This window comes from Staurois parvus, unplaced genomic scaffold, assembly GCF_062004578.1.
Source record: "Staurois parvus isolate SC_StPar_1 unplaced genomic scaffold, SC_StPar_1.0 ptg000056l, whole genome shotgun sequence".
Taxonomy (NCBI): Eukaryota; Metazoa; Chordata; class Amphibia; order Anura; family Ranidae; genus Staurois; species Staurois parvus.
In genome coordinates this window covers 1,402,634-1,427,929 of record NW_028317852.1, presented here as the reverse complement: position 1 = coordinate 1,427,929, position 25,296 = coordinate 1,402,634, and positions in this window count along the sequence as shown.

The following is a 25,296-nucleotide window of genomic DNA, read 5'->3' as shown; positions in this document are numbered from 1 at the left end:
TTTGCTATATGCAAATTGTGTAAAAAAAAAAGAAAATACTGATCACTTCCCCAAAGTAGTACAATGTTACTATGGTAACATTGTACTACTTTGGTCATAGTGAAATATGAAAAAAAATCTTAAAAAAAAGAAAACAAAGTAATAAAAAATTTAAAATAATAAAAAAAGAAAAAAAAAATATATATATTTTTTTTTATACTGTCACCAGTCAGTGTCTCTGATCACCGCCATGCCAGTTATATGATAATGCTGTACTGCACTGGTGACAGTATGCAAAAAAAAGATTATGACAAAAAAGATACAACTTCAAAAAACTCGCCATTCCTCTTATGAAGTACGTTAGACTGTCTACTTTGCAAAAAGGGGTCATTTGGGGGATATCTGTACTGTTCTGACATTCTTGGATCTCAAGACATTAGACTGGCTGGCAGTACTTCAGGATTGATCAATATTCAGATCTATACCATAGTTTGTGAACTCTATAACTTTCCTACAAACTAAAAAATACATCCTAATTTGGGTTATTTTCACCAAAGACATGTAGCAGAATACATCTTGGCCTAAATTTATGAAGAACAATTATTTATTTGCAAACTTTTATAACAGAAACAAAGAAAAACGTGTTTTGTTTTCAAATTTTTCGGTCTTTTTTTGTTAATTTAGCAAAAAATAAAAACCCCGGCGGTGATTAAATACCACCAAAAGAAAGCTCTAGTTGTGTGAATAAAATGATAAAATTTTAGTTTGGGTACAATGTTGTATGACCGCGCAATTTTCATTCAAAGTGTGAGATCACTGAAACCTGAAAATTGGCCTGGGCAGGAAGGAGGTAAAAGTGCCCGGTATGGAAGTGGTTAAGTTTAGATTCCTCATAGCCTTTCTCAATAAACCTGTGTCTCAAAATTGAAGCTTTTGTGTAGTAGGTATTGAGATCAGTACAATTTCTCCTTACTCTCATGAATTGCCCCTTGGGAATATTTGACAGCCAGGATGGGTGGTGGCAACTGTCTACTGGGATGTAGCTTTTTCTATCCGTATTCAAGTATGTGGTTGGCATATCTGTATCAAACACCATTTCACTTTTAGATCCCATGGACTAATTTTTAATCCACTTGTATAGTCATTCTCAGTTAATTTCTTTATTATGTCAAGACTTCTGTGCCAAGTGGGAATGCAGTTAGAATGTTTTTCCTCCTTGGCAGTATTAACCACCTCAATGCAAGTCAGCTGACACAGTTCATCTGTAATTTTAGCCTTTACATGTAGGATATCCCCTTTTGTGATGGCACAACTGTCACCTTGGAAGGTCACTACATTGCCTTGTTTTGTGAGCTTCTTTATTGACAAAAGATTAGTTACAAGACCAGGGACATACAGGACACTCTGGGAAATAGGACAGTAAAGAAAACCATCTCATATTCCTTCTGATTCTATTATTTGCCCATTAGTTGTGGTGAATATTTCTGTTTTACTCTGGTCACAGTGAATAAAGAAATTTTCTCGTTTGTCACGTGATTCATGGCTCCTGAATCAACACACCATGCCTGCAAAGATGAGGTGCAACATTTGGATTGAAAATTGTTTGATATTCATTATCTGAAGAAAAATCCGTTTCTTCCTTCACACTTTTAGACTTTTGTGGTTTAGTTTGTTTTTGTATCCTAGTTTTCCATATTCTGCAATCCATTTTTAAATTGCATAGTACTGTTTTTATTCCTATTTTGTATCTTTAAAGTAGACTCCATCACTATTAATGATTTCTGTTTTACGCTTATATTGATTCATAAGCTTGCCCTTGACATATTCTAATGTCAGCTCATCATCTGGACGTGCATCAAGTGCTGTGACAAGCATTTCATAATTTTCTGGTAAACCACTAAGTAATAGTGCTGTGACACGAAAATCTTTTATTTCTTCTCCTATACCTCTCAGGCATTTCCAATATGTGTCTTATGTAATCCTGCATATCTTGGTTGTTGCATAAAATACATAAATACTGTATTCCAACATGGCATAAAATTAAATCCTTGTAAGACTTTGCACTATATAAATCTGCCCTCCTAAAATAAAATTCTTGTCAAACAGGCCTATTTAATCAATCTCATTAGTACCATCTCATCCAGTCCTTGTCAACTCTTTTCTACCTTTAATACTCTACGCATTCATTGCCCAGGACAATGGCAATCCTTTTAAAAAAAGAAAGTTGATACAATTATTGATAAGATCCCCACTGTCCAGATATCTCCTCAAGTTAGCACACCAAGTCTACCACCATATTCAATACTTTCCTCTTTCAACCTTGTTTTTCTTTTTTTTTACACTCACATAATCACCTGCCCCTGAACCTCATTCTTTCTTACCGAATAAAGTCACCTTCCTGCTCCACTGTGTGCTATCTAAGCCCTGGTTCACACTGAATGCCGCTTTGAAATCACGCTACTTCAGAGAAATTTCAAAGTCGCCAATTAGTGTAACTTTTTGAGCGGCTTAGTGAATCTGTGAGACTTAATTCACAGATGTCAATTCATGTTGCATATGAAATCGCAAACAAACAGTGCAGGAACCAAAGTTGGTGCTACTCAGAGTTGCACTGATTTGAATAGTTCCATAACCACAAATAGAGTGCAACTTGTCATGTGACTTTGATCTGTCAAGTCAATCTCTCTCTACTGGCATCTTCCCCACCCCTCCTAAGCATGCACTGGTCACCCCATACTTAAAAAGCATTCTCTGGATCCCGCTGGTTTGAACAACCTAAGACCCATCTCCTTGCTTCCTTTTTAGCCCCCAACCTCTATCATACCTTATCAACAACAATCTGGGTTACTATCTCACTGATACACTTCTTATCCCCTTTCAATTTGGCTTTTGCCCACAAACCTGCAGAGAAACTGCCCTCTTAAAACTTATTAAGGACTAACTGTTAAATCCAATGGCCACTAATGTTTATTCATACTATTAGACCTTTCTGCTGCCCTTGACACAATAGACCATCTGCTTCATCTAAAAAAAAAAACACCCCATTGGCCTCAAATAATTTGCGGTTTATCTTTCTACCTATCTCAGCGCTCCTTTTGTGTTAACTATAAGTCTATCTCTTCCTCTCCTCCCTGGGTCAGTTGATAGCTTCCCATGGCTAACTCATAATATAAAGCCCCCCCCTCCTCCCCACCCAGGTCCCCTAGTGTGACTTTTCCATAGAGATCATAACCACAATCATCAGTCCCTACCACATGCCAAGGTGCTAGGTGTAATTCTGGACACTGACTTTTCTTTACAGCTCCACATCTAATTGCTATCCAAATTTTGACAATTTAAACTCCATAATGTCTCCAAATTATGCCCCTTCTTAACCAATGTCACTACAAAGCTACAAATTCACTCCCTCCTCATTGGCCTATCTTCATACAGGTTATCCACCCTTCAGTCTTGCATGAATGTTGCTGCCAGGCTTAGCCACCAAACTTTTTGTTTATTGTCCATTGCTCCTACAGGAGGCACACCTCCACTGGCTTCCACCTACCCAACAAATTAAATTTTAAAAACAGTATACAAAGCCATTTACAAGCCACTTCATCAACCTTATCTCAAACATCCTGCCCTCCAGCTCTTTTTGTATTATTATTATTATACAGGAATTATATAGCGCCAACAGTTTGCTCAGCGCTGTGCAATATAACGGGAGACAATACAGCAACAATACTGTTCAATACAAGAGGGTTAGGAGGACCCTGCTCCTTGGAGCTTACATTACCTTCACTTATACTCACCTCCAGGATTTCTGCACAGTCTCTCCTATCCTTCAGAACTCCCTACCCCAATCTGTCTGGCTATTCCTGCTCTGTCTGTCTTCAGGTAAACACTGAAATCTCAACCTTTTGGGAAGCCTAGCCGGTCCCTACCCAAAAACTGTAATTTAACGTTCTTCATCAGCACATCCCTGAAATTTATACGGTTTTTGTATATTTTTACCTTTTAGACTATAAGCTCTTATGAGCAGGACCTTCCTAACCCTCCTGTATTAAATTGTATTTTAACTGTTGTGCCTACCCTAGGTTGTAAAGTGCTACACAATCTGTGCAAAATTGTTTAATATTAATTATACAAAATACATTGTGCATTAAACAAGCTATATTGCACTCTTTTCATATTTGTGTCCATTTGCCAGCTTACAATAAAAAAATGATCAACTTTGTATTTATTAAAATTGTGTGCTAACTAAAATCCCTATATGTTCCTATAAAACAGTCAAAACAGTCACAGAGTAATTACAAAAATGACTACTATTGGCTTGGACATCCAAGTATCAATTACCTCTGGTCATGAAAGGGTTAAAATTTATATGCACTTTTAGGCGAGTGGCTTTATATATACTTTAACTGTAAATACAACGGAAAAGTTATAATATTGTGAGCCACATTTCATACTTCATAGAGGCCATTTGTTTAGGCTAGTAACAGAGGGAGCCAATCAATTGAAGATTTTACCAATTGAGGTGCGCATGATGGTAAAAATTAGCAATGCTCAAAAATGCAAATTATGCATTTTCCGGAAGTGATTTCAAAGAAAATTACTCATGGCTTCAAAAGACCATGTGATATGGCAGAAATTTTAGAGATATCAAATCAATTCTACTGACTACCACTCTGCCGAGAGTGACTTTCCATCTTGTTGGAACATCAATTTGTTCAATCTTTAACAATTCACCGGCTTCACAGGATTGTTTTTGTATTTTAAAATTAACAGATTATTATGGCAATACTGTTCATCAGATGAAACTTAATTCCCTTTATGGCTAGCTTGAGCCTCTGTATACTTCCTCATTTCCCTTTATACAGTCTATAATGCACATACAGCATTTCTAAGCATGCACAGGAAATCAGGGCCACACTGAATATGCACACTGAGATGTACTGCCTTGTTGACCCATGCTATGTGCGCATTATATCCCATGTGCCACACAGATCATAGTATCAGGCTGCACTAGGACTAGGATGCACTCCATAAACATGTCTTGATTTGACTTTGTATTGCAGATCTATGTGAAACCTTGATCCATGTTTTGAGCTAACTAAGTAAGGTGTACTAAAAGTATGGATATTGTGCAAAATTTAGAGCAATCTATAGCAACCAATCAGCATTTGAAAAATGGAGTCATAATAGTTAAGAGATCATTTCATTGGTTGCTATTGGTTGTTACGATTTGGTCATATACCAGCAGGATGCTTTTATGCTATATGCCAAATTACAGTCATGGAAAAATGTAAGTACACCCTGTGAGAATTGTTGTCTTTTTCAATATATTTAAACAGGCAAACATTAGATCTTTATTCAAACTGCCTACAGTTAGAGATGATATACTTGAATAAAAACACAAAAAATTGATCTTGCCCTTTAGCATAAATTACCTTTTTTGACATTTTGGATACTGTACAACAATTTCTAATGTCGACGTCAACATTTCTGACCAGTCCCCCATGCAAAATTCCTTCAGATGAAAGATGTTTGCAGTTTTCTGTGCATAAACCTTTATAGATCACCAACTGGTTTCCCAAGATGCAGAGTCTAAACCCCAGCCTGCTCCTTCACCAGGGCCTGTGATGGTGGGGAAGGACTTGCAGCAAGCTAGAACCAAGTTGCGGCCCCCAGATACACCCAGCTGAGGATAGGAAACCACTCACGTGCGCAGAGTGCAAGCAGCAGGAGACAGAAGGAAATCAAGTAAACAAGCCGAGGTCAGGGCAGGCGGCAGGCAACCATAGATGGAAGACAAAGACAGGGTTGGTAAATGGGAAGTCAGGCACAGAATACACAAAAAGTAGGCAAACAGGAGCTTAGAGAACTGGGAAGTTCTTCGGGCAATGCGGCCTACACAGAGCATATGTTATAAAGGCAAGCAAACTGGGAAGCAGGCCCGGAAGTGATGGAAGGAAAATGAAATATTAACCCACAGTATAGCAGGTGATGTCCATAGGTGAGCAGAGAAGCCAAACAACAAATGTGAAAGGGATACAGGTCTACAGGCAGAAAACCTGCAAGCTAAATTGTGACGAAAACTCTATTTCTTCTTTCTGAGACATTCCTTGGTGGATTTTCTAGTGTACTTTGGATCGTTTTTGTAAGATTAATTTCTAGTTCAGTTTCAACTTTTGGACAAATTACTGCACATTCTCATTAAGCACACTTTGATGCAGAATTCATAGCTGACTTAATGACTTCAAGCTGCCCAGGCTTTGAAGCAGAAAAGCAAACCTAAACCTTAACATTCCACCACCATGCTTTGCAGTTGTTATAAGGTTCATCTCCTGAAATTCTGTCTTTGGTTTGCAGGACATTTGTCTACTGTTACTGTGACCAAACAACTCTATCTTTGATTCATCAGCCTACAGCACATTGTACCAGAAAGTCTGGTCTCTGATTATATGTTCAATGGCAAATTGTTGTCTTACTCTAATGTTCACATTGGACAGGAAAGACTCTCTTAACACACCTCCCATGCAGGTTTAATTGGTACAGTCTCTGTAGATGCTTGCACTTTGACCTCAGCTCAGAGTTGCCTGAATACCAGACAATTAAATTTTGGGGACTTCTTTTAGCATCAAATAGTCAGCTCTTTGGCTACATTTGCTGGCCCAGCCAGACTAGGACAAATTAGCAGTCAGTTAAAATCTATATCAATTTTAGATTACTTTGCATACAGTGGAATGCTTGATATCAACTAATTTGGTAATTTTTTAAAATTCCTTGCCAGACTCAAAAGCTTCTACAGCTTTCTTTCTGAGGGTCTAAGAGAGTTCTATTAACCTTGGCATTAGGACAACATACACATCAATAGCAAAGAGAAGACGAGACCCTAGATACAGTATCTGAAGTATAACAAGATAGTTTTCATCTGCATATTCCCTAAGGCAGTCTATAACAACCAATTCTAATTTTGTGCATTTGAAGCGTTGATAAATGTGAGGATGTACTTTGATTTTTGTCATACGACATATCTGCCTTTTTCTTAATTTAGATCATGAAAGTTATACACAATTTAAATTATGTGTATAGTTTGTTCAGGTATATCACCTTTATTTGATTTGAATAAAGGTCTAATGCTTGCCTGTTCAAATAGGCGGAAAAAAGCAACAATTTCTATGACATGTATTTACTTTTTTCACATAATTCTACATAACGCTTATAGTAAATAAAGCAACTACTATCAGAAAAAATAGAAACCATAAAAAATGATATATTTCATCGCAGAACAAATAAAATCCATAAAAATGAACATGTAATTGACCAGAGAAGCAATCGACTAGCATATGGTCTATGTCATACATAGGCATATCATAAGGAATCACTGATTACAGCATTAACAAGATAAGATGGCAACACGAAAGTTGATAGAGGGTGGGAGACCACATACAGCTAAGTGCTTCGGGAAGATGGGATTCCTGACATATGTTTCCTTGAAGTCGTTTAGCCTAGATAAATACGGTGGTAAAATTCATTTTACATTCTTCATGAACAATAGAGATAATGGAAATACTTACTCAAAGATCTGAAAAGGCTATTTTCCCTAGAAAAAAAAGGAAATTGAAGTCTAAGAAGCCACTATGAGCTATGTCAATATATTGCAACTTTAACTCTTTAGTGACCAGCTGTCATTGGTACCTGTATGCTCAGAACAAATTTATAAGTATCCTCATATGTTGGTTAACCTAACAATAACTCTATGACTAATTTGTATACTTGATTTTTTATGAAAGTACAACCTATCCTGTAGAACAGTCTATACCAATACCAAATTCAGTTACCATATGATTGATAGTAACGGAGTAACTGAGCCAAATCCTTCTTTATTTGTGCCTCACATGATCCCCCTTGTAGGCAGGGCTAGTTAGTTGATACCTGATGGGGAAGAAAGGCACACAGAGGCCAAGTATAGTGGTACAATTATTATTTGGTTGAATGAAGTTAACACAGAACATGTGAAGAACAGTGGCAAGGTATTTGGCTTAACAGTTCCAAACACTATGGTACCCGTAACTCAGACAACCCAACTGCAATAGTTCTTAGAAATGTTAGCGGAACATTTGGAGTTGTCCCAGTGCTGCAAATTTCACTCAATTAGGCATACGTTACTGGAGCAGTATCTGAGTGGAGTGGTGGCTCTAGGCAGAGTAGCCATGTAGGGCACTTTAAAGGGCTGGTGCCAAAATCTTTATCACTATACTGCAGTCCCAAGATAGTGGAGCCAGCAGCAATGTCTCTAGTGTGTCCCTTCTTGTTGGGAACCTTTCCCTAGAGATAAATAAACTGTTCCTATCCAGCATGAATCCTATCCCTATGCTGTCCACTTCGCACTGCTATTTATTAGCATTTATTTATTGCCCACCAAAGACGGCCACTGGTGTCATCCAGTGTTGCAACATCCAGTTAGACTTACTGCTCCCCTAATGACCCCTAGGGGGGCTGCAGAGGAATAATGTTCCTCTCATCCTCCATTCCTTCTGTACAGTGGACAGCAATCAGGCACCATGTACAGAGGGGAGGGCAAACTGCACTTACCTTCACACTGCAGCTCACTGTGGGCGAATTTCAGTTTCAGAGGTAGTGCTGTCAATCCAGAAAGCTTGACTGGACTGGGTGTGACCGAGTGCTTATTGACAAGCTACAGGCTTGTGAATCAGCAGTGACAATGCAGATAGCCATGCCCCCTGCAACACTTATTTCATCCCAATGAAGTGCAAGTAGACACAATCTCTGTGGGAGTGGCAACTCCAAATTCAGGAGCAGTGCAGCATTGTTGTCCAACCATCACAGGAACCTGAATTAGGTGGACTTCACTTGCAAGGTTTATGGCTATTTGCGGTACTTTGCAGGAGTACTATAAGAAAACTGTAAGTACATATGCAGCTATAATAAAGCACTGCAGCACATACAGTATATCTTAATTGTACAGTAAAGGACACAAGCTGAATATTTATAGGCCCTGGATATAGGCTGGAACCTTCATGTCATTGAACAATGGCAAGCTTTTGAAGACATGCTGCCTGGGCATCCCCATAACCCTATCCGATTTTGTGAGTCCTCATTTTTTTTGTTAGTGTGCTAGGGTGCCACTTCTTCAAGGAGAAATAATGCTTAGCTTAACTATTTTGTTTGTTTTCATTCAAATAATTTAATGAACTCTTCAATCAATTATTCGCTGTCTTCTAATACAATACAAGCAGTGCACCTGGATCAATGCAACCTCAATTAAACCTTGGGAGCTGTACCTGGACACCACGCTAGGGGGGAAGGCTTATAATGTTGCTTCACTGGACACTGGACCCTGCATGGGCACTCACCTTGGCACTTTGTGCAATACATGTAACTAGCTGCAGAGTGCTGTACAGGTCCAGGGCCATAGTTTAACCCTATGGAACCCAAACCCTGAAGACCCCTTCAAGGGTATAGGTGGGCGAAGCCTGAACCTGGACCCTATATAGGGACCAACAACATGGACAGCTAAGATAGGGTCTCCCTGTTTATTGCACCATTACTATAGTCCCAAAGTCTGAAACAGTTTGCATTCCTATGTTATTACTATCAAGAAATCAGGACTGTGTTTGAAACATATTCACTTTGATAGTGTAAACTTTTCAAACTTGCTGCTAAAATTCAGCCTTTCAGAGCTTAGTCTCAGGTGGATAATCAGGTGTTACATCACACCACAGGTCGAATACTTTACTTCAACTTCCACCTACAGCCCTTTATGAGATACTCAGGAGTTTCCTCTTTCCCTTTTGCCAGGAGGAGCTCACTACAGGACGGTCTACAACTTGGCTGCTGCATTTTCTTCCTCAGACATGCTTACCCCATTTCAGCACTCTGTTCTGTAAGTAACCCACAGGATAATAACTTCACCCTTAGCAATGATGGAAAACATGCAAAAGCTGAGGCTCTCGGAAAGGGAGCCTTAGCAAAAGCTGAAGTGAACATTCACTTTGCCCAAAGCCTGCACAACACTCAGTCTCAAAATGGTGATGCTTCCCAGAGCAGGACCTAATTTCAACACTGGTCTCTGCCTCTGATTCTAGCTCTATCTCAGGCATGCAACAAGAGGCCTACCAAACTACTGTATGGCAGACATTTTTGCAACTATGTCACAATTCCTCAGAGAGCTAAAAGCTTTAATACAGCCATCAATGTCCAGGGCTAAAAAATACCAGGCTCTTTCTGCTGCACCCTCTTAGATCTCCTCAATCTAGCCATGCCCCTTTGACTACAAAGATGCCTGCTGAATCTAACAGGACATTCCTCATTCATGAACAAATAGAATGAGTGATTCATGACAAGTGGGTTAATGCATTAAAGATATTCACCCCTTGAAAATCATTGTAAGCTCTATTCAATGAAAAAAGAGCTCACAAAAAAATGTGGTCTGTTCCGTAATTGAGCAATTACAGCAATCACCTTCTGCCTTGCGTATTTGTGTAGCAGCCCTAGAACAGATTATGACACAAATTTCCAGAGTGGCCCTGATTTCCATTCACATTCTTATGTGACTCAAAGAATAGGCAGCTGAAGCTGCCTGTAAAAGACACCTCACACACATGCCTTTTAAAAGGTGGGTGCTTTTGGTGAGGCGCTTGAGAAATTCATCAAAGATGTTACAGGAGGAAAGGCTGTTTTTCCACAGCGGAAAAGTCCAGAACTCCCTCCACAGGAGTCTCTACCTCTGCAAAACACAGAACACCTAATCACTCTACCCAGACTTTATCATCTAAGCCTAAGCTCAGCCCTTCCTTTTGACTCAAAAATGTTACCTCTAAGTCCACCAAATTCACCCCAAAGCCATCTTCAAATTAAGGGGCAACTCCACTCCTAAGAATGGGAGGCATTTGTTTGCCTAACTCTATGCCTCGGATACTGTGGGTTCAATCATTCGTTTCATAGGAGTACAAAATGAAGTTCAAAACTATACCCCCTTACTGCTTTCTTTTCTCAAACTGAACCAAAATCGGCCCAAGGACAGTCAGATATGCATCTCTTGTCTTAGGGAGTAATTGTTCCAGTACCTCTAGAGGACAAGATCATACATTTCTATTCAAATCTGTTCATGGAGCCAAAACCTAAAGTGGTATTCTTCCTATCCTGGATCTCAAATGCCTAAACAAATACTTCTGATACAAATGGAATACTTGGCATCCATAGACGTCCTGGACACAGCTAGACACAGACATAGCTTTACACATAACTTACTTATATCTCATCAGACTGCTCAGGAAGAAAGGGGGGAGGGGGTTAACCTGGGGCAACCAGAAACCTTTTTGAATACCACTTTGCACCTGTGAGCCTAGTATTTAGTGCAGGGTTGCGGTGCACTCCTTTCATATCTATGGGCAGCTGTATGCATCACCTGGGCCTGGGAAAATGCTATATTTATGTTGTACATGACCTTACACACCCATGTGCATGTGGCAATGATTCATACATGTGTAGCTTCCTCTTAGATAGCTGCTAGGATTAGTTAGAACTCAGTACTGTCTCCCTGTGTTCAATAATTTTTTTGCTAGGTAAATTTAGCTTGTCTTACTGTAACCAATGTGGCTGTAGTTGTTGTGTTAGGGGATGAGGTGGCAACTACATACTACATATGTGAGCTGCTCTTTTTGTCCGTATGGTCCTGTCAGCAGCAGGGAGACACAGAAGAATGCCCAGGCTGTGTGACACCAATGTCTCAAATAAGCAGCCATCCAGGAAGCTTTGGGGAAGGATGGGGGGGGGGGGGGGGAATGACCCATAGTATTTTCAGATACATAAAAACTGTTAATACTATAGGAAACCTGTCATAAAAGAAATGCAGAACTGACCTCCTTCTGAACAAACTGGTTGCCTGACTGTCTCTAACAAATGTGAAACAAGCATACAAGCAAGCTAAGAGTAAAGTCAAAACTACTGATCTGCATAAAAGTGCTTTGTCAGATAGCACTAAAACGAAATGCAAAAAAAAACAAAAAACACAAATCTTTCAAGGCAGCCTACTGTCATCTGTTACTATGGAAACCATTAAATAATTAAAAATGATTATAGGTTAGCTTGCTTTGACTAACTATTCAATCAAAATCTAGTTAATAATTACTAGAAAATTGTCATATGCATGGAAAGAATAAAAGTGGATGCATCTGCATTGGCTATCGAAAGGCCTTAGTATGAGTTTTGTAAAAAAAAAGTTCTTCATACACATGTAAGTTTTTTTGTGGGGGGGGGAGATAGTGCTGAAGTCAGTTTAAATGCAAAAAATGCATGATTAACAGGGTTGTGCTTTAAAAGAAACCTATCATTAAATAATGACTGTTTGCAATTGATGATCTACTCCTCAATATACCAGTTGTTTAAACTTTACCTTCATTGGAAAAAACATAAACATAAAGTAATAGTAAACTCCTTGATAGTGGTTTGTCCTGATAAGCAGCTCTTTCACACCTGTGATAACAGAGATGCACATAATGTTAGCGAGGTTAGTGGGGGTTGGGGATGTTGGAAAGGGGCGCAGTAACCAAGCACACCAAAAAAGCTATTTTATTTGTTATTTTTGTTATCCCAAGGAGCATGCAATATTATACAGCAGTCAGTAGATGGCAGCAAAGCAACATAAGAAACATGCCTTGTCATTGTCTTTACTCATGATGTGAGAGTTTAAAGCAAGGGTCTCTATACATTTCAGTAAGTGGGCCACACCATAGACTTTACAATATTTGTGGGCCGAAAAAAATCAGATTTATAAATTAATGAATAAAAAATTAATTAATATGTTTGGCATGGATATGTATTTTAATCAGCATGATATGATTCAAAACAAAAGAGAAAGAACTCAAGAAAAACGAAAGCAAAGCCCCCCTCCATATAGAAAAATGCAGGTAATTGCAATGACACCTAGAAAACAATGCATTTATGTGCACACCAGAATGCTGTGTTTCTCTGCGTTCCAAAGCAGTGTGATTTACCCATGGCAATAGGTCACAGAGGAAACATGCTTTTGAAAAAAAATAAATTGCATAAAAACAGGCACAAAAACGTGCACAAAAATACACATAAAAAGTGCATGGAAATAAGAGCCTCCTCTTACGTCAGACTACTCATCAGAGTCTCCATCAGATTGCCCCTTACATCAGGATCCCCATCACCATCCGTTCTTACATCAGGGTACCCCCTCAGAGTTCATACTCAGTCCCTGTTAGAGTTTCCTTTTGCATCACGATCCCCCTTACATTAGAGGCCCATCCAAGTTCCAGCTTATATCTGAGTCCCAATCAGACTTCCCCATTATATCAGTGTCTACATCAGAGGCCTCCTTACATCAGGGTCCCTTTCAAAATCCCTCTTACATCAGGGTTCCCACCAGATCCCCCTCTCCTTATATTAATGTCTACATCAGAGGCCCCCTTACATCAGGGTCCCCTTCAGAACCCCTCTTACATCAGGGTTACCACCAGATCCCCCCCCCCCCTTATATCAATGTCCACATCAGAGGCCCCCTTACATCAGGGTCCCCATCAGAACCCCTCTTACATCAGGGTTCCCACCAGATTCCCCTTATATTAATGTCTACATCAGAGGCCCCCTTACATCAAGTTCTCCTTCAGAGCCCCTCTTACATCAGTGTCCCCATTAGAGTTTCCCTTTGCATCAGGGTCATTATCAGAGTCACCCTTACATCAAGGTCCCAGTAAGAGTCCTCCTTACATCTGTGTCCCTCACCAGAGCTCCCCTTACATCTGGTTCTCCATTAGTGTCCCCCATACATCGGGGTCCTCATCAGTAGAGACCAACTGATTTGAATCCTCAGTCTGTCAAAACTCCAGGCAAACAGCTAAATACACAAATGACTATAGAAAAACACCTTTACTGCTAAAGGCAGAAATAGGTGATGAGACTTTTGTATGTGCCACCAAGAAATCCAACAAACAGTAAAATCACAATCCATTATTTTGTAATTATAAAAATAACATGAAACACAGAGATACAGTTAAAATTCCATGTACACAAGCAATTTTGTAATCTTTGGTGTCTAGGGCAAATGCGTTTCTTCAGAAGTTCACTACATCAGGATCCATACCTTAAATACATATAATGAATGGAATATTCTAAAAGAAATACAAATTTTATCAGCAAAATATACAGACAATATTGATTTGACAATATGAGCAAAATCATATAAACTGTTTACAATATGGGACCTCATCTTCAATCACCCATCTTAATGTGAAAAAAAAGACACAATCACCCAAATCATCTATCATATTTTCCACGTCTAACACAAGTTGCCACCTGCAGGAGGGCTTAATTAAGAGACAAATAGCCCCAAGACTCACACTAAAGATCAATCCAAAAAAATATGTGACATGGCGTGTTTACCTTTGTACACAACTTGAATACCTCAAGACGTCCTTTTTATTAACATAGACCCACATCCAGGCTATCTAAAAATAACACCTACAAGATGAATAAAAAAAATTCTCTCTTAAAAAATATAAAATGACAATAAAAAAAACACAAAAAGGAGATGAAACACAAGGGGACCACCTAACAACACCAAAATTAGACATGTGCGGTTTGTTTCATTCTGAATCAAAATTTGGATGTATTTTTCATTATTCGAAGATTCGGATGTATCTGGGTCACTGAGGATGACACTGTCAGGAACTACCTCCTCCCAGCCACGTACTACTCCTGGGGTTTCTGAGGACTGAAAACCATCCCTTGAAGGCTGCCATATGTTATCCTGTACTTCCATGCTGCCACAATCCTCCTCCTCCAGTGTGTTCTGTGGCCCCGCAGGAATGGTATCTTGCCTAGAGGGGGCCTTGAGAGGAAAGGAAGTCCTCCTCTTCCTCCCAAGCTCCCCTGAGTCTGTCCTTGTGCGCCATACTCACACAGGTACTCATTGATGGAACTCTGCTGCCTGTGCAGCTGCTGCAGCATTGGCGATGTTGAGTTCCACCTGGTGGGCATGTCACAAATGAGGCAGTTGGTGGGCACATTGAATTCCCATTAAATAACAGCCAGCCAAACACTGGCCGCGTATGACCACCAGAAATGGCCACAGATGTTTCTGGCCTGCATCAGAAGATCTTGTAAGCCTGAGTACCTGTCCAAAAAATGCTGCACCACCAAATTCAGGACATGTACCAAGCATGGAACATGTGTCAAGTGTCCCTGTGGGAGGGTGGAGAGAAGATTGATGCCATTGTCACATACAACCATTCCTTGCTCAAGCTGCGGTGAGTCAACCACCTTTGAGCCTGCCACTGCAGAACTGACAGAATCTCTGCCCCGGTGTGGCTCCTGTCCCCTAGACAGACCAGCTGAAGCACCGCATGGCATCTCTTAGCTTGACTGCTTACATAGCCCCTTGAAAGCTTAGGGAGCACTGCTGGTTCAGAAGACAATTCAGTAGAAGAGGGCATATAGTAGAAGAGAAAGAGGAGGGGGTGGAGCAGACAGATGTGGCAGAAGCACCACCAGCTTTTTGGAGGCGTGGTGGCAGAACAAGCTCCAGCACTGAACCCTGTCCTGAATCCTTCCTAGCTGCCAGCAGATTTACACAGTGCACCATGAACAAAATGTATCATCCCTGACCATGCCTGCTGGACCATGTGTAAGCAGTAATGTGAACCTTGCTACTTACCACCCTGTCCAACAAGGCCAAAACATTGCCTTCCACATGATGGCACAGAGCTGGAATGACCTTACGTCATGTCTTTTCGGAACCTGTCAGTGGCGGGTCTTTTCGGAACCTGCCACTGTGGTACAGCACATTCCAAAAATTATTTTTTATTTTACGTTTCAGCAACTGGGGTAGTGAAGTTTGCCTGGTGAAATCGCCAGGTGGTGTACTGCTAGCAGATTAGGTACAAGGACCTGTGGCACCCATTGATATACCATCATCCCTCTCAGTGGAGTCTGTTGAGACAACTTGAGGTATAGAGATCCCAGATGAGGAGCAAGGAGAAGTCATGGCAGGTTGTCATATGTCTTGTCAAGCATGTGGTGCCCAAGCGGCTGGTGTTTTTTCCACACTTGATCTGCTTCAGACAGGGACTGCAAACGGCAATGCTGTGGTCTGCTGCACATGTGCTGAAAAAGGCCCACACCAGTGAACTTTTGGAAGTCAGTCGGAAGTCAGCAGCGCCCTGCACCTGTGGAGCTCAGTTGTGTGGCTGCCCTTTCGCCTGCCCCTGGAAGTTATCTTGCCTCGTTGGAGTTGTGCCTCCTCCTCACTTTCCTCCTCTGTTCTCTCAGGCACCCAGGCACAGTCAGTGACCTCATCATCCCCTCCCTCCTCATCACTGGAGCAGGGATTTTTATAACTTTTTATTGTGTGGGCTGGGAATTTGGTGCTTGGGTGCAATACGTTTGTGCTTGGTGCACTATAAACCATTTTATTGTTTTTTCTTTAATAAAGAAAATAGGGGATACAGCAATTATGGAGAATTTTTTTTCTTTACTGCTGCTGCTGCAAAAACAAAATTAAATAAAATAAATGTAAAAAAATTAAGGAAGCACCGTGCTTTCAATCATGGCTCTAGCAGTGCATTGTGCAGCGATTGGTCAAGGCATTGGTTTGGCATTGGTTTGGCCAATCACAACGGCAGAAGATCGACTCAAACATCAAGCCCATCACTAGTTGACATAAAAAAAAAGAGAGACTTTTTATGTGCCTCATTCAAAATATATAAGAAAAAACAGGTAGAAGCTGAATAACAATAACTAGCCTACCCCAAACACAAGACTATATAAGTACAGCATAAGAGACCAGTCAAAATTTCATAAAACATAATTTTTATTATACAATTTAAAAAAAAGGGATAAAAATGACATAGAGCTCTCCCTACAAAATGAGGGCAGAGGCCCTCAATATATATCTGAATAGCTCTGGAAGCTGACTCAACGACGTGTATTGACTAGAATGGTGACAGTCCAATATGGATAAAGTGTATTATTCCAGTGCATGAAGGTCAACATGTTTTGCTAGAGAGGGTGCTAGAGAGTGTGAAGAAATATATAAACTGTATACGGACCGTATACTTTTCTAGTGCAAATTATCCTTTAAAAACCATAAAAAAATTTAAATATTAACATTAAATCTACTGACATGTAAACCAATGTACTGTAGCTCTGCCCTATGCATTACGTCTTAGGTGAATGCTTCAGGATTTAGAGATGCACAGCACTGAGGGAAGCCTGAAGCTGGCCATACATGGTAGGTTCAGCAAATTTTGATTCATGTGTGGCCACTGCAGTGTCAGGGTTTGCTGATATTAAAATATCATAAATAATATGATTTCCTAATTAAAAATGACGGATTTCAAACAAACCCAATGTCATATTCACATGAATATTTACCAATCCCAGTAGAAACATGAAGTGTTTGTTCTGCAAGTGAAGTTGTGTACAGATAAATTAAACCCATAGGCACTCCAAGCTGAGAAACAAACGGTGTACTGTTCAATGTTCAACAACTAGGATTGGAAACCATCCGTAAATTCACGGACAGTTTGTAAAAATCAGTGATTTTTACAACTGTCTGTAAATGTCTGTTACGGACATTTCTTTTGTCCATAAAAATCAGGGTATTCTTTCAAGCACTTTTCAGTACTGGCACCTGTATCCAGTGCTAGGACAAAGTCAACCAGCGCCCAGGGCGAAGATACCAAACTGCACCCCCCAAAGATGTATGAGCATCACGTGACAGCAAAAATCCCCTCCTCCAAAAATCCAGCACTAATCGCCACAATTAGCCCCTAAGCATAAATACCCTTCACAAGCAAAGATTCTCCCCAAACCAAAATTCCCCCTCTCCCAAGTACAAATCACTCTCTTTAGAAAATTCCCCTCCCAGCACAAATCCTTTCCTCCATCCCCCCCTCGGCTTAAATCTTCTTCCCAAAAAGACAAAAGTCCATCCAGTTCAACCATTAATAAAAAGAAAAAAAAAGTTATAATCCTATACCCACAGTTGATCCAGAGGAAGACAGCAAACCCAGCAAAGTATGATCCAATTTCCTGCAGGGAAAAAATTCCTTCCTGATCCCCCGAGAGGCAATCGGATATTCCCTGGATCAACTTTACCTATAAATGTTAGTATCCAGTTATATTCTGTGTATCCAAGAATGAATCCAGGCCTTTCTTAAAGCAATCCACTGAGCTGGCCAGAACCAACTCTTGAGGGAGTCTATTCCACATTTTCACAGCTCTCACTGTGAAGAAACCTTTCCATGTTACCTATAAATGTTAGTATCCAGTTACAGTGAAGGAAATAAGTGTTTGATCCCCTGCTGATTTTGAATGTTTGCCCACTGACAACAAAATGATCAGTCTAAAAATCGAATTGTAGGTGTATTGTAACACTGAGAGACAGAATAGCAACAACAAATTCAAAAGAAATGCATGTCTAATAAATTATGCACTGATTTGCATGTTCATGAGGGAAATAAGTATTTGATCCCCTATCATTCAGCAGGATTTTTTGGCCACCAGGTGGCTACCATACATGTAACAAGCTGAGATTAGAAGCAGTCTCTTAAAGGAAGTGCTGCTAATCTCATTGTGTAACCTGTATAAAAGACACCTGTCCACAGGAACAATCAATCAGATTCCAAACTCTCCACCATGGCAAAGACCAAAGAGCTGTCCAAGGATGTCAGGGACAAGATTGTAGACCTGCACAAGGCTGGACTGGGCTACAAAACTATCGCCAAGCAGCTTGGTAAGAAGGTGACAACAGTTGGTGCAATCATTCGCAAATGGAAGAAACACAAAACAACTGTCAGTCTCCCTCGGTCTGGTGCACTATGCAAGATCTCACCTCGTGGAGTGTCAATGATCACCAAGTACTAAGTCATGTTTTGTGAAGGGGATCAAATACTTATTTCCCTCATGAACATGCAAATCAGTGCATAATTTGTTAGACATCCATTTATTTTGAATTTTTTGTTGCTATTCTGTCTCTCAGTGTTACAATACACCTACCATTCGATTTTTAGACTGATCATTTCTTTGTGAGTGGGCAAACATTCAAAATCAGCAGGGGATCAAAGACTTATTTCCTTCACTGTATATTCTCTGTATCCAAGAAAGAATCCAGGCCTTTTTTAAAGCAATCCACTGAGCTGGCCAGAACCAACTCTTGAGGGAGTCTTTTCCACATTTTCACAGCTCTTACTGTGAAGAAACCTTTCTGTGCTTGGAGAAATGTGAGTGTATCTATTGGTGTTTTTTGGTCTGATTACTTGCATTAAACAATTATGTACTATGGAAGTATTTTTTCTTCTTTTATGGGCATGTTTTAACTGAGAGCTGGGCAGAGTTTCTGTGAGTAAGCTGGAGTTAGCAAGGTCACCTGCCTATCGATCCAGGAAGGGGATTACTTACTTGGTGCTATTGGAACCCTGTGTATATGGAGGTCGGCCAGTAAGGAGATCTATATCGTAGGATCCGGGTGTGATCCAAAAGCGTGATGACCCGTAGGGTCACTTATTGAAGGTGAGCGGGCATTTCAGCCATTTTTGGATTGCTTTGGAGTGTACACTACACGGCACCAGTTCCCTGTTGAGAGTGGAGCACTGTCTTTTTAGTGTGGACGATTCCTACAGCACTATTATTGGACTCATAAGGACTTTTTGCTGCTTTGTTATGATTAGTTTTTCACCATAATTGTTTTCTCACTGCATTCAATATTTGTTTGGTTCACTATATATTTATTGGCTTTGCATTTTTCAAAGCCAAGTGTATCGTGTATACACTTTGTATATTGTGATTTGGCACTTGTCACTTTAATATTATCCCAGTTTATGGCATTCACTTTGCTGACACATTTGGTGTGTATTATTCCAATTTGGGATTGGGTTTTTTTGTTTTTTCACGGCATATAGGGTCTGGATTTGTGACCCATTTTTCAGATATTCACACAATTGTACTTTATATTTATTTACACTTTATTTTGGATCCCTTTTGAGAGTTTATAGATTTTATTTTTTTAATATTGTATTATTATATTATGTGTATTCATTCATTAGTGCTGCACCATATGTACACTATTTATGATATTTAATCTTTTAAAGTAAAGGGTTGGGGTGCTAGCAGCTGTTTTTAGGTTGAGTTAATTTAGCGCAGGAGGAACTATTACACTTAATGAATTTTTTCCCCTGCATGTGCAAATTGGATCATGTTTTGCTGGGGTTATTACCTTCCTCTGGATCAACTGTGGGTGTAGGATTATAACTTTTTTTTTTTTTAATGGTTGAACTGGTTGGAGTTTTGTTTTTTTTCATCCAGACTAACTATGTAACTATGAGGATATAGAGAGGTGGAAGATTTGTGCCTGGAGGGGAAATTTGAGGGGTTAAGGATGTGTGCTAAGAGGGTGCTGTTTGGGGGCGGGGAGTCGTGCTAGCAGGAGAATTTGGGAAGAGGATTTAAGCCGAGAGGGGGGATGGGGGAAGGATTTGTGCTGGGAGGGGAATTTCAAAAGGGGGTGATTAGAGGGAATTTTAGTTTGGGGAGAATCTTTGCTTGAGAAGGGTATTTATGCTTAGGGGCTAAGTGTGGCGATTAGTGCTGGATTTTTTTTTTGCTGTCACATGATGTTTATACGTCTTGGGGGAGGGCGCAGTTTGGCATCTACGCTTTGGGCGCTGTCGGACCTTGTCCCAGCACTGGGTGGAGGTGCCAGTACTGAAAAGTGCCTGAAAGAATGCCCTGATTTTTATGCACAAAAGAAATGTCCGTAACAGACATTTACGGACAGTTGTAAAAATAACCGAGTTTGCAAACTGTGAATTTACGGATGGTTTCCAATCCTAGTTGTTGAACATTGAACAGTACACCATTTGTTTCTCAGCTTGGAGTGCCTATGGGTTTAATTTATCTGTACACAATTTCACTTGCAGAACAAACACTTCATGTTTCTACTGGGATAGGTAAATATTCATGTGAATATGACATTGGGTTTGTTTGAAATCCGTCATTTTTAATTAGGAAATCATATTATTTATGATATTTTAATATCAGCAAACCCTGACACTGCAGTGGCCACACATGGATCGAAATTTGCTGAACCTACCATGTATGGCCAGCCTCAGGCACTGCTTCCCTCAGTGCTGTGCATCTCTAAATCCTGAAGAATTCACCTAAGACGTAATGCAAAGGGCAGAGCTACAGTACATTGGTTTACATGTCAGTAGATTTAATGTTAATATTTACAATTTTTCATGTTTTTTAAAGGATAATTTGCACTAGAAAAGTATACGGTCCGTATACAGTTTATATATTTCTTCACACTCTCTAGCACCCTCCTATGCTATTACAGGTCATTGTGCTACATATTTTTTTATGTGTTTACAGTGAACATTTAGATTTCTGTCCTGGCCACCTCCCTTTGTCCTTGGTGGGGTTGTTGGGTCCCTGATGCTGAAACAGCTGAGTTAGTGCCCTGCATAATAGCTCAGCCTATGTAAACATGCATTCTCTGTATACTGTGCTATTGTTTATTAGTTTTGTAACTTTGATGACTAACATTTTATAGTTTTGTCTTCATCATTTATCTGGGTCCTGAAGAAGCCAAATATTGGCAAAACATGTTGAACTTCATGCACTGGAAGAATAAACTTTATCCATATTGGACTGTCACCATTCTAGTCAATACACTTCGTTGAGTCAGCTTCCAGAGATATTCAGATATATATTGAGGGCCTCTGTCCTCATTTTAAAGGGGGAGCTCTACTGTATGTCATTTGTATCCCTTTTTTAACCACAAGCCTACAGGGCACTTATACCCCCTTCCTGCCCAGGCCAATTTCCAGCTTTCAGCGCTGTCGCACTTCGTATGACAATTGCGCGGTCATGCAACACTGTACCCAAATGAAATTTTTATAATTTTTTTTGTGACAGATAGAGCTTTATTTTGGTGGTATTTAATTCTTAAACAAACCAAAAACCACTGAAAATTTTGAAAAAAAACAACGTTTTTTTCTTAGTTTTTGTTATAAGATTTTTCTCCTTCACTGATGTGCGCTAATGAGGCTGCAGTGAAGAGCACTGATAGGTTGCACTGATGGACACTGATAGGTGGCACTGATGGGCACTGATGAGGAGGCACTGGTAGGTGGCACTGATGGGCATTGACAGGCATCACTGATGGGTACTGATATATGGCACTGATAGGCAGCACTGATAGGCAGCACTGACTGGCACTGATAGGTGGCACTGACTGGCACTGATAGGTGGCACTGATTGGCATTGATAGGTTGCACTGACTGGCACTGATGGGTGACACTGAAAGGCAGCTCAGATGGGCACTGATATGTGGCATTGATGTGCACTGGTTTGCACTGATATGTGGCATTGATGTGGCACTGATGGGCACTGGCACGTGGCACTGATGAGCACTGACAGCTGGCACTGATGGACACTGACAGGTGGCACTGCTGGGGCTACACTGATCATCAGGGCACACTGATCATCAGTGCTCTGATGATCAGTGTACATGTCCCCTCCGCGGAATGCCGATTAACCAGCATTTCCCTATTTACATGTGAACAGCTGTGATTGGACACAGCAGATCACATGACCGAGCCGACATCTTTGGCTCTTTCTGTGGACCGGTGATCCGCTGTGTCCGAGGGACACAGTGCACCGCCGATCGCCGTGCGCTCCCTGAGCCACGCATGCGTGGTGAGAATGAGAGGACGTCATATGATGTCCTCCCAGAATGAGAGAACCACCTTGCGCCTGTCATTTTACTATATGGCGGGCGGGAGGTGGTTAAAAAATTGTATAATAAAATTGATGTTTTATGAAATTTTGACTGGTCTCTTATGCTGTATTTACATAGTCTGGTGTTTGAGGTAGGCTAGTTATTGTTATCCAGCTTCTACCTGTTTTTTCTTATATATTTTGGATGAGGCACATAAAAAGTCTCTCTTTTTTTTTATGTCAGCTAGTGATGGGCTTGATGTTTGAGTCGATCTTCTGCCATTGCGATCGGCCAAACCAATGCACCTTACCATAGGTCAGGTGCAATGCTTTGGCCAATCACTGCACAATGTACTGTGAGAGCCATGATTGAAAGCACAGTGCTTTCTTAATTTTTTTACATTTATTTTATTTTATTTTTTTTGCAGCAGTAAAGAAATTTTTTTTTCCATAATTGCTGTACCCCCTATTTTCTTTATTTAAAAAAACAACAATAAAATGGTTTATAGTGCACCAAGCACAAAAGTATTGCACCCAGGCACCAAATTCCCATCCCACACAATAAACTGTTATAAAAATCACCGCTCCAGTGACGAGGAGGGAGGGGATGATGAGGTCACTGACTGTACTTGGGTGCCGGAGAGAACAGAGGAGGAAAGTGAGCAGGAGGCACAACTCCAACGAGGCAGGATATCCACCATGGGCAGGCGTAAGGGCAGCCACCCAATTGAATCACACAACTGAGCTCCACAGGTGCAGGGAGCTGCTGACTCCCTGCTGACTTCCAAAAGTTCATTGGTGTGGGCCTTTTTCAACACGTGCAGGAGACCACAGCATTGCTGTTTGCAGTCCCTGTCTGAAGCAGATCAAGTGTGGCCAAAACACCAGCCGCCTGGGCACCACATGCTTGACAAGACGTATGACGACCTGCCTAGCAACAGCACCTGAAAGACCCACATCATAAAAAAGTGCAGGCTTCTCCTTGCTCCTCATCTGGGATTTCTATACCTCAAGTTGTCTCAACAGCCTCCACTGAGAGGGATTATGGTATATCAATGTGTTCCACAGTTCCTTGCACTCAGATGTGCACTATGTACAGAGTACAGGGTTCAGGAGTTTTTTACGTACAGAGTATAGGGCTCAGAAGTGCACTACGTACAGAGTGCAGGGTTCAGGAGTGAGCTGCATACAGAGTACAGAGTTAAGAAGTGTTCTATGTACAGAGTGCAGGATTCAGGAGTGCTTTATGTATAGAGTAGAGGGTTCAGAAGTGCGATACTTACAGAGTGCAGGGTTCAGAAGTGCCCTACATACTCAGTGCAGGGTCCAGGTTTAGGAGTGCTCTATGTACAGAGTGCAGGGTTTAGAAGTGTGCTACGTACAGAGTGCTGGGTTCAGAGCGCAGGGTACAGAGTGCAGGGTTCAGGAGTGCTCTACGTACAGAATACAGGGCTCAGGAGTGCTCTATGTACAGAGTGCAGGATTCAGGATTGTGAATACTTCCAGAAATAATGAACAATCCAAGTCAACTTATTACAACTTCAAAATAAATCAATAATAGAATGTGAAAAAAACAAAAAACTTGAAAAAAATATCATAAGTAATTTAAATAATAAAAATGAATGGTGTCAAAAAAAAGTCTATATAAATTCGATTAAAGTTGATTAGTCAAACAAGATTGCAGATGCATTCTTGCTGGAATATAGATACTTATATGCGCTCACCTTCCATTAAGCCCACTGCTGGGCTAACACAGCTTTATGATGTTTATCCTTGATGGATATCTTTAGAGACTCCCTTGGATACTCCTGATGATTGATAGTGGATGATTGTGGGTCTGTGGGTTAGCTTTTTCTCATGGCAATAAAAAGTGCTCCATCTCCTTGTATTATTCTTTGTTAGTATAGTGGAAAAGAAAAAGGTACATAGTGCCTTATCGTTTTTTAAAAGAACAATTTTATTCACAACTTCTTATGCACTCACAAGTATTCAGTATAAAAAGCGCTGAGTTAAAATTAGTGAAACCGCTAAATGCGTTTGTGACAGGTCTCCTGCGTAGCTGCTCATACTCTCTCCCATAGACTATACTCACCGTGAAGTCGGGTTGCTGTGGTGACATCAAAGCCCCCTCCCCAACGCGTTGCGCCACAGGGACACGTGGCTTCGTCCAGGGGATGTGATTTTGAAGTTGTAATACGTTGACTTGGATTGTTCATTATTTCTGGAAGTATTCATATCTCATATTTAGGGCGCGGCAATAATCTATCAATTTACTGTATATTACTACAAAACACATTTATATGAGGATGTGAATAGATGCCTGCTGACCTATATATTTACTTGCTATCTCATACCTCAGTGGCTCGCAAGTAATTATAATATATATTATTAGGATTCAGGAGGAGACATTTAGTGAGGATTGGTTCCAGGAGGGGAAGTATTGTGAGGATTTGTTCCAGAAGGGGAAGCATGGGGGGGGGTGCTGGGAGGGGTGATTTGGGGGTTTGGGATGGGGGAAAGAGGATTTGTGCTAGGAAGGGGAATTTGGGAGATGTGCTAGAAGTG